Source organism: Narcine bancroftii, chromosome 8 (assembly GCF_036971445.1).
Source record: "Narcine bancroftii isolate sNarBan1 chromosome 8, sNarBan1.hap1, whole genome shotgun sequence".
Lineage (NCBI taxonomy): Eukaryota > Metazoa > Chordata > Chondrichthyes > Torpediniformes > Narcinidae > Narcine > Narcine bancroftii.
The window spans coordinates 149,450,055-149,459,875 of record NC_091476.1 but is presented as its reverse complement, the minus strand read 5'-3'; the positions used below and the strand labels follow the sequence as shown (position 1 = coordinate 149,459,875).

General features: G+C 44.9%; 1 protein-coding gene across 1 annotated transcript in view; it reads left to right on the top strand.

Annotated features, from left to right (window-relative positions):
• The first annotated feature begins 7,142 nt into the window (after positions 1 to 7,142).
• Positions 7,143 to 9,821, top strand: part of pum1 (pumilio RNA-binding family member 1) — a 137,000-nt gene continuing 134,321 nt past the window's right edge. The window contains exon 1 of the mRNA XM_069895305.1: positions 7,143 to 7,338. The gene's annotated coding sequence lies outside the window, so the exon portion shown is untranslated. The remainder of the gene's footprint in view (positions 7,339 to 9,821) is intronic.

Genomic DNA, 9,821 nt, shown 5'->3' with positions numbered 1-9,821 from the left:
TCCACGTCAGCTGCAGGCTCGTTTGTGGCTGACAAGTCCGATGCGGGACAGGCAGACACGGTTGCAGCGGTTGCAGGGGAAAATTGGTGGGTTGGAGTTGGGTTTTGGGTTTTTCCTCCTTTGTCTTCTGTCAGTGAGGTGGGCTCTGCGGTCTTCTTCAAAGGAGGTTGCTGCCCGCCGAACTGTGAGGCGCCAAGATGCACGGTTTGAGGCGAGATCAGCCCACTGGCGGTGGTCAATGTGGCAGGCACCAAGAGATTTCTTTAGGCAGTCCTTGTACCTCTTCTTTGGTGCACCTCTGTCACGGTGGCCAGTGGAGAGCTCGCCATATAAATACACAAAGTTTCTGGGGGAACTCAGCAGGTACCGCAGTGTCCATTGGAGGTAAAGCTAGGTTTTGGACTGAGTTCTTCTTCAAGGTATGAGTGAAAGGCAGGCAGGCATCTGAATTAAAAGACTGGGGAGGGGAAGAATGGGCAGGGAGAGGAGTACGGACCAACAGACAAAAAGTGTTAATTGGATAAGGATGGGACACAGGAGAGAGGAAAGGTGAGAATTAATTATAGGGAAGGGGGGGTTGTTTGGGACTCTGTGTAAGAGAGGCAGACCCAGGGGGAAGGAGACATTAGAAAAGATGGGGGGTTGGGAGGTTTGACAGAAACTGGAGGTTGATTTTAATGTCATCCGCTTGGAGGATGTCCAGAAGGAAGATGAGGGGTTGTTCCTTCAATTTGCGGGTGATCGCAGTCTGGCAGTTCGAGTCCATGGACAGATATGTTGGCAAGGGAATGGGATAGGAAATTGAAATGGGTGCCCACTGGGAGATCCTGCTATTGCGGCGGGCCGAGCCGAGGCACTCAATTAAGTGATCTCCCAATCTGTGTCCATTCACTCTGATGCAGAGGAAACCACATTTTTGTGTTTTTATGAAAATCACAGCATCTGCAGACTTTTGTGTTTCACTATAACTTTCCAAATAAATACACAAAATTGCTGGATAAACTCAATCTGTCCCATAGCATCTCTGGGTGGCAAAGATATATGACCAATATTTTGGCCCTGAGCCCTTCATCAAGGTTCTATATCTTTCTTCCTATGTGTGCTTTGGGACCTGCTGAGTTTCTTCAGCAGTTTTGTGTATTTATTGCCATCACAGTATCTGCAGCCTCGATTAACTTTCCAAACCTAGATCCCAGAGTGATTCACCCTGAATGGGGGTCAGTTCACTGGAGTTTTCTGGAACAAGTTGTGAGCACAGCCACTTTATATTTAGTTGCCATACATTATTGCCATCTGTCATCTCGGCCAATCCCTCAGGATGGAGGACTTCCACACCAGCTCTAGGTTCTGAGGTGACTATGAGTCCTATTGAGTGCCGCATACACTTCTAAAGTAATGTCTAAAGCCCCTTTTACACTTGTGTCCCACTAAATCAGCCGCTCAATGTCCCAGGATAGGAATGGGGGCTTTGGCTTTTCACACTTGACCACTCCTAACTGGGATACTGAATGTTTTCACACTTGAAAGAAGCCATCCCCAGGATTAGGACTGTTCTACCTTCTACTGGTGACGTCATGATGCATCAAGCAATGGTGGACCTGCCCTAAGTTCTGATCAATGTATTATGATTTATATTTGAACAAAATTAATCATGTCTAGTTATAACATAATTAAGCTTTATGTATACCACAGCAGGGGCCCTTCAGCTTCTATTATGCTGACCTATAAAAATCTTTATAAGGGACTGTGAGAAAGTTGGTAGCATTACTATTTCTAAAGTGAGGGAAAATTGGTAGCACTATCGCATACAATTTATAAATACTTTGGGGGGGGGAAACGATGGCGGACCTGCCCTCTCAGAATTCCGTGCAGCAGGGAAAGGGCTGTGTGCACAACTGAATGCATGGAGCACTCATGGAGGGGTTTCTCTGCTGCACAGCATTCTGGGAAGTCAGGTCCACCATTGCTTTTTCCCATGGTCTTTATAAATTGTGTGCAATAGCACCACCAAATTTTCCTTGCACTTTAAAAATTATCCACTGTTGCTATTTATTTCCCCTCTCTCTCTCTCTCTCTCTCTCTCTCTCTCTCTCTCTCTCTCTCTCTCTCTCTCTCTCTTCCCCCCCCCCACCCCCCCACTGTGACTTTCCCACAGCAACGTTTATACCTTCATTTTAAGATCTGTAGACTTGCCCTCCTTTGTAAGTGTAGGCTACCTTCTTGAGGCAGCATCTCACATAAGTCTTTAATGGATGAGAGGTCGGATGGATCTGGCTACATTTGTGAGTTTCTGCAACTTTCTGCGCTCCTTGGCATGGAAATGACCAATTCAGTACAGGCGTTGAAAGATTGATATTTGCTTGCTACTTGTTTCAATCCATCCTGGAACTCCATGAAGCGGAGATGTTAATTAGATGCTTGACCCTCCTTTTTTTTATGCCTGTTTTACCCTTATCATTCAACAGAAGTATTCAAGCTTCCAGTCACCTTGCATCAACATTACAAACATTGCTGATATTCATGTGATGCTTTACTTTAACAATATCTCATAAATGCAAAGTATATCAAAGAATGTTCAGTCCCATATCTCCTCCTAAATCACTGTCTTCAGGGAGAGGAAATAATAAATTGTATCTGAAATGTATATATTTTTTAAATTTCATTTAATCATTCACAATATTAATTGTGCATCCAATGAAGAAGACTGCCTTGGTTCGTCTGGAGTTACACTCAGATCAGCCAAGATGTCAGCAGATTTAGGTAAAGGTTTCATTATTACATGAAAACATACATGAAATTCTTTGTTATCTGCCAGAAGGCAGACAGAGACCCCACTTTGTCCAGCACCCCTCCCAGAAAACTACAGCACCTGGTGTTCCTAGGTGGTCTCCCCTCCAAGTACTGACCATTCCTGTGCCTGCTTAGCTTCTGAGATCAGAAAATCCCAGGCATATTCAGGCTAATAGGTGCTGTTTACCATATATACTCGTAATAGTCGCCCCCCCCCCCCGCCTATGTTTGACCCCACCCACCCACCCACCCACCCATCCTAGCTCTCAAATCCCTGACAGTGGACTCTCGTCTAGGTCCCAGCTGCCCGCCCTTCAGAAATCCCTATGCCCCAAACATGGATTTACCACCTGATCCCAACCGCCTGCCTGAAGCGCCAGTTGATGAAGTAGACAAGGACGAGGTGGCCAAACAATAATCATGGCTTTTATTAGCAGAAACTCATGGTACAATAACAAAAGGCAACAGGTGCATACACAGTTTTACCCAAGGGGAATGTCCTCAACAGTAGAGATAATGCACAGCCAATGTTAGTACGGCAAGGCTTGCCAGAGGGGAGACAGGCAGCTTGGCAGACATTCACCACATCGCCCTGCCCACTCGAGCTCCCAAGACCCCGAACACAGACTTAACTGGTCCCAGCTGCATGCCCATCAGAACTCCCGACACCTTGAATGACACAGGTACTTACCATGGGTCAAAGGTATGCATGTGATACGTGACCCCTTCAATTTTGGACAACAAAAGGCGACTATTGATCGAGTATATACAGTGTGCTTTGAAGAGCCATGGTAAATGGGACGGGTTTTTACAACAATCTGATAGCTTCATGATTACACCAATCCAAATTTTTTTTCCAATTTCAAGTTTATTTAATGATTATATATGATTATATCTGCACATTTGTGTGCCTAAGCTTGTGCGTAACATCCTACACATGAGGCAGCATTTAGCTGCTCTCATTGTGTCAAATCTTCAGTGTTTATTTCCCTCTTGCACATACCATGGTGAGAAATGCTCAGATTGCAGCTTTGTTATTGCTGGATTTTCGTGCTGAGGTCTTTGTGTCTTTTGATGGCTGACAAAGACGAGATTCGAGAAAGAAAAATCACTGCGAAGGAAGCCTGAGCAGAGTCGCCCCTAATACAACCCTTCACTACTTTCATCCCCTTCCCCCACCTCGATGACTTCCCCTCCCCCACATCTACTTCCATAACGCAAAAACAGAAAATGCTGTGAATAGTGAGGGGGATGTGTGTGCATCTGGAAGAAGAAAACACAGATCGAGGTCGGAGTCCTCATTATTTTCCAAATTTAAGGGAATTCCAGCCAAAATGCTAATCCCTTCCTCCTCTCTGTTCCAGTTAATATTACTTAAAATGTATATGGGTGTTTTCCTATTTTATGCCAATGTTGTTGGTGAGCGATCGAAATCTGAATATATGTCAGCTGACTAATTTCCCAGAGCTACATTTGCATCTAAAAATTGTAAACAACCATTTTGCTTCAGGTTACTAAATAATAATGAGTTCTTCCCACCAATTCAGCTTTACATTTTGTTCAATATATTTCAAGTTAACATTATTATGATTTTTTTTTATAGGGGATGTTGGGAAATGAAGGAGGGTACAGGAGCTGGCCAGGAAGCCACTAGATTGTAACACCTTTAACCTTTCCCTAGCCCAAAATGATCCAGGATGGTCGCAGCATCAGTCAGAGGTGCTAAAATGCTGATTTAAATGCACTTTTGCCTTTTGGGAGATGAAATAAGGATCTTGATCACATAGAGTGCAAGTGCATCCTTTTTAGTTTCAAATGATTGTTCAAATTGGAATTGTGCAAAATTACCAACTTCCATATTTATCTAAATATAAAAGCTTCTGCATCTGTGTGGTGGAGGTGGGGGAAGGAAAGAGAGAGAGAGAGAGATGTTACTTATGTTAAATAAAGAAGAGCATCTTTGATGAATTATGAATTTTAATGATTAGTCTGGAATATGAAAAAAGATTTGTCAGCATTATTATTAATTCCTCTCCTTCCCCATTCCCGAGCTCTCTTTCTTGCCTGAAATCATGAAGTGTGAACAAAATGTTTAAAGTGGTCAGAGTAGTATCTCCTCCCCCAGCTGATAACTGTTGAAAGTATTTAGTGGAAGAAAATGGGGGGTGAGAGCGATGTGTTTGGATGAGCTACACTGAACAATACTGCACACACCTCTGTTGTCAGTGTTCCACCAGTCAGTGGAACCTTCGAGTGGTGAGTGTCAGCGGGACTATATAGTGCAGGTGATGTATTTTTTCATTCTGGGGCCTCTTTTTTTAAAAGATGAAAGGGTTAATGAATTTAGATTTTCTTTGTTTCAGATGTAAAGGGAGCAGCTGGACAGCGCCACATCCAGGCCAACTGCCTTACTGCAGCATTTGGAAGAGTGGGAGAAGTGTGAAGCCTCCCTTTCTGCACTGACCCATGTACCCAAAGGAGCATAAAAAGATCTAAGATCAGTGGGTAAATTTGACTTTATAACCTGAAATTGTCAGTGATGTCAAAGATAGTATTTCCCCTCCCTTCCCCCCCCCCCCCCCCTCATTCAAGCTCCTATGAATTCTCAGTAAGTCGCTGTGTCATTTCCAAACTGTGACCTCCTCCAGCTGTGTGGTCCTCTGAGATCTCCACATCTCTTCAAATCCAGCCTCTGTTTGATCCACCACTTCCTTTGCCCTTCTACCTTGCCTTCAGCTGCCTAGGACCTTATCATTTGAAAATCCCTTCCCAAACTTCTCAGTGTCAAACTAAAGAGTGAAGCCTCCCTTCCTGAGCTGAGCACACCTCCTGATAGTGTTTAACTGTATTACCCAGAGAGTGATTGTGTTTGAACTGAATGGAAAACAGCAAGCATTGGTCTATGTGAATTTGAAGTATTTGGGGAGAACAGGGTCATGATTGTTGGAGGCTACAATAGTTGGTTAAAGAACATTCTCAATATGCAAGTGGCTGGAATTGGTGGAGCAGAGAGGATTAAAAGAATTACGGGCTTGGAGAAGGTTATGGATTTTGGATGAGATTCCAGTGTGATGAGAGAAGGAGGATAACAATATTAAAGCTGAGGTATTGCTGGCCTAAGCATGTCACAAAGTCAATTGGTGTTGGGTGAATGGGGCTTGATGAGTTCATTTCCCATTTCAGAGTCTTGGACTTGAGTAACTAAGCTGGCAAACTGTTGTAGTAGTGAGATGCAAGGTCACGTAGATGGGATTTTAAACTAAAACAAGCTGACTTCAATGCCTTTTTGAAGAAGGAAGAGGGAAGTGGCTTTTTATTCTGGTCAATATTTATCCTGAAGCCAAAAATTGTTAAAATCTACACAAGATGTCAGAAATGGCATATTGGTTATTGTGTTCATATTTATTTTCAGAGTACATTCATGTCAGTGTTCTGCAATTAACTGTTTTTAGAAAGCCCATTGGACATTCTCAGGTTCAAATTTCAGATTTAATGCAGGGTACATACATGACATCACATATAACCCTGAGATTCAAGACAGAATTACTACTTATTGGCAGTGCATTAACAAAACTGTACTCAACATGCACATGTAAACAAATAAAGAAGTGTAAACAAATACAGAGAGAAAAAAAATCTTTAAAGTGAACAAGTAGGAGTCCTTAAATGAGACCCGATGGAGTTTGTTGATGGTGGAGGAGTAGCAGCTGTTCCTGAACCTGCTGGTGTGAATCTTGTGGCGCCTATACCTCTTTCCTGATGGTAACAGCGAGAACCGAGCATGTGCTGGGTGATTCGGATCTTCAATGATTGCTGCTGCTCTCCGACGGCAATGTTCCCCATAGATATTTTCGATGTGGATGTGAAGGATGACATGCAAATGTTTTTTTTCCATCTCAGTAGGCAGTCATGTTTTACAATTCGATCAAACTTCCTCATATATGTTACTGCTTCTTAACTTTCCTCTTCCAGAGAGTTTTTTCTTTTAGAAATGTGTGGACTTCCAATGGCGCTCATTTCTACATCCCCTTATAGACCTCCCTTCAGAGCCTGTTTGGTGGAGTGGTGGAGGGGAAATGTAACTGAGCTCATTTGTGCAACTTTAAGCCGTTGTGAAAAAATGTGACCGTAAAGGCAGAGATTCTCCACCCTCACGTTGTAGACTCTACTTCCTAAATGCTCTGGAAGTAGCTCCAAGACACTGATTCTGATCCTTAAGGCTTGTGGCAGAAGTGGAGCGGAGCACTCCACCTCACTTCATAAATGTACGGCCACTGCAAGCAGATGGCTAGGAGCAGGCAGATGACATCACAATGACACCGTCATCCAATTATGATAAACTTTCTTGAGATTCAAATGTTACAGAAGGGACAGAAAATCTACCATCAGATTGAAAGAGTGGGGGATTGTGAAAAGGGTCAAGTTAATCAAACTTAATGCTCTCTTAAGTTCTTGCATCACTGATCAGTCATGGAAGGTCAGTGCGCACGACTGGGCAGTGGTTACTTTAGTGGGCATTTAGAGCTACGAGTTCAAATCTCACAACAGGTTAGTGTAGCAGTGAGCGTAATGCTTTAACAGCGGGTCGGAATCCTGCATATTCCATTAGGAATTTGTGTGTTCTCTCTGTGTCTGCGTCCAGGTTCTTTGGTTTCCTCCCATCCTTCAAAAATGTATGACGGTTGACGGTTGATTGATGTATTTGGGGGCAAGGGCTTGTGGAGGGCCTGTTACCATGCTGTATGTCAAAATTTCAAAATACAGCAGTTGAAGAAACACATCTGGAATATAATTCAGAATCAGAAAGAGCAGCTACTCCATTATTATGGGAGAACCTTGTTCCTTAAATAAGGAAATCTGGTGCTACCTAGTCTGATTTGGCCACTGCAACCTGATTGACTAAGAGTCAAACATATCGCCTTAGAAGCCTGTCATCTGCAGAGACATAATAAGAGATGCTCCACCAAAAACAACTAAACTTTGACATCAAGGCCATGTCAAAGATCAGGAAATCCACACTGGATAACTATCTTGACTCTCCAAAGTCTTTTCAAGGCAGAATTAAATTATTCACTGGTAGGTCCAACATTAAAGAAGGAGACACCCCAAAGCAAAAATCATGTCAAATATCTACTTTGCTCCTTCATCCTTCATCTATTGAAGCACGACAATTCAATGAGGCTTCATAAAAGTGCGTTCTAAGCCTGTAATTTGGAACAAACAGGACATGGAGAGGTCATCACCAAATTCCTCTACGAGTCACACGAATACTCTGATCGAGAGATGCCACATCATTGGATCAACATCCTGGAATACCCTGCCAGACTGCATCTTGGGAATATTCTTACCACAATGTCTAAATTAAATGAAATTAAAAAGACTGCAGTTGGCCTTGAAGAGGGTGTGAGCGCTGCTGTGTGAATAGTTCTGACACAGACTGTACAACTTTAGCTTAAACTTGTACACACCAGGTCTCAGTATACTCCTGGCTCCACATGTCTGACTGTCCCCAAAGGGGTCGGCTTGAGTTTTTATATGGGTTGGTGATTGACAGCAGGCAGGTGAGGCCAACCTCCCGGGTACAAGTACAGCGGTTGCCCCCTGCAATAGGCTGGTAGGAGTGCAGCCAGTGTAGTGGTTGTATCACCACATTCAACCCCTTCTTAAAATGAATCCTGGGGGGGTGGGTTCTCAGTACCAAGTAGTATCTACAAGTTCAGGCAGTCTAGCGGTCGTCTGAGCTGCTGGGACTGTCACAGGACAAGCTCCTAGTCAATGGTAGGGCCAACTGAGGCTCGGCTGGGTCTGGGGTGGCGGGATGGTGTCCAGCAGAGTGGGGGTATAGGTGTGGGACAGGTCCATGGGGAGTGGAGCCCTCTGGAGAGGCAGAGAGAGGGTATCGGTTCCCATGGGGATGCTGGATGGGCCAAGGGTGCCCGGGGTGGGGTGCTACGTCCCTGGTCTAAATGGTGTCCTCACGTCCATTAGGGTTCCTGAAGTAGGCATAATTTGGGTTTGAATGGAGGAGGTGCACCTGCTCGACCAGGCTTTGTGTGGGTCCTCATGTGTTTACGGAGGAGTACTGGTCTTGGAGATGTCAGCCATCCAGGCAGGGAGAAGTATTTGTGAGGAGTCTAATTGGTAGCCATGCACAAGAGCAACCGTATGGAGTGCCTCACGGAGGGCCCCTTGCCAATAGTTGATGGACCAGCCTTTCGACCTCAGGGCCAGGAGGACCACCTTCCAGATTACTCCGTGGCGCCTGGGGTTGTAGCTAGCATGCGACTAGACGCGATGCCTCTCATTGCCAGGTACTGATACAGCTCCTCACTCATGAAGCTGGACCCCTGGTCACTGTGGATGAATGCCATGTATCTGAACATGGTGAAGATCTGTGCCAGTGCCTTGATAACGGAAGCGGTAGAGGTGAAAGGGCAAGGGATGGTGAAGGGAAAACAGGAGTATTCATCTATGACCGAGAGGAAATAGACATTCTTATTTATGGAAGGCAGTGGTCCCTTAGAGTCGACAATGAGTTGCTCGAAAGACCGAGTGCCTTTACTACATGGGCTTGTGGTGGGTGGAAAAAGTGCGGTTTGCACTCCACACAGACCCTGCAGGACTCGGTCATGGTCCGGACTTCTTCGACAGTGAAGGGGAGGTTCTGGGACTTAATCAAGTGGTACAGGCAAAGGATGCCGTGCAGTGCCTAAAGCTGTTCGGACTGCACACTGGCGCAGGTCCGGGACAGGGCATCAGGGGAGTCTTTGAGCTTCCGTGGCCTATACTGGATGTCATAGCTGAATGTGGCCAGCTCAACTCTCCGGCACGAGATCTTATCATTTTTGATCTTGCCTCTAAGGATTGTGCTGAACATGAATGCCACTGTGTGCTGGTTTGTGAGAAGGGTAAAGCTTCTGCCTGCCAGATAGTGGTACCAGTGGCAGGCTGCTTCCACGATCATCTGGGCTTCCTTTTTGATGGTGGAGTGCCTGAGGGTCCTAGAGAAAAAGGCCATGGGTCTGCCCACT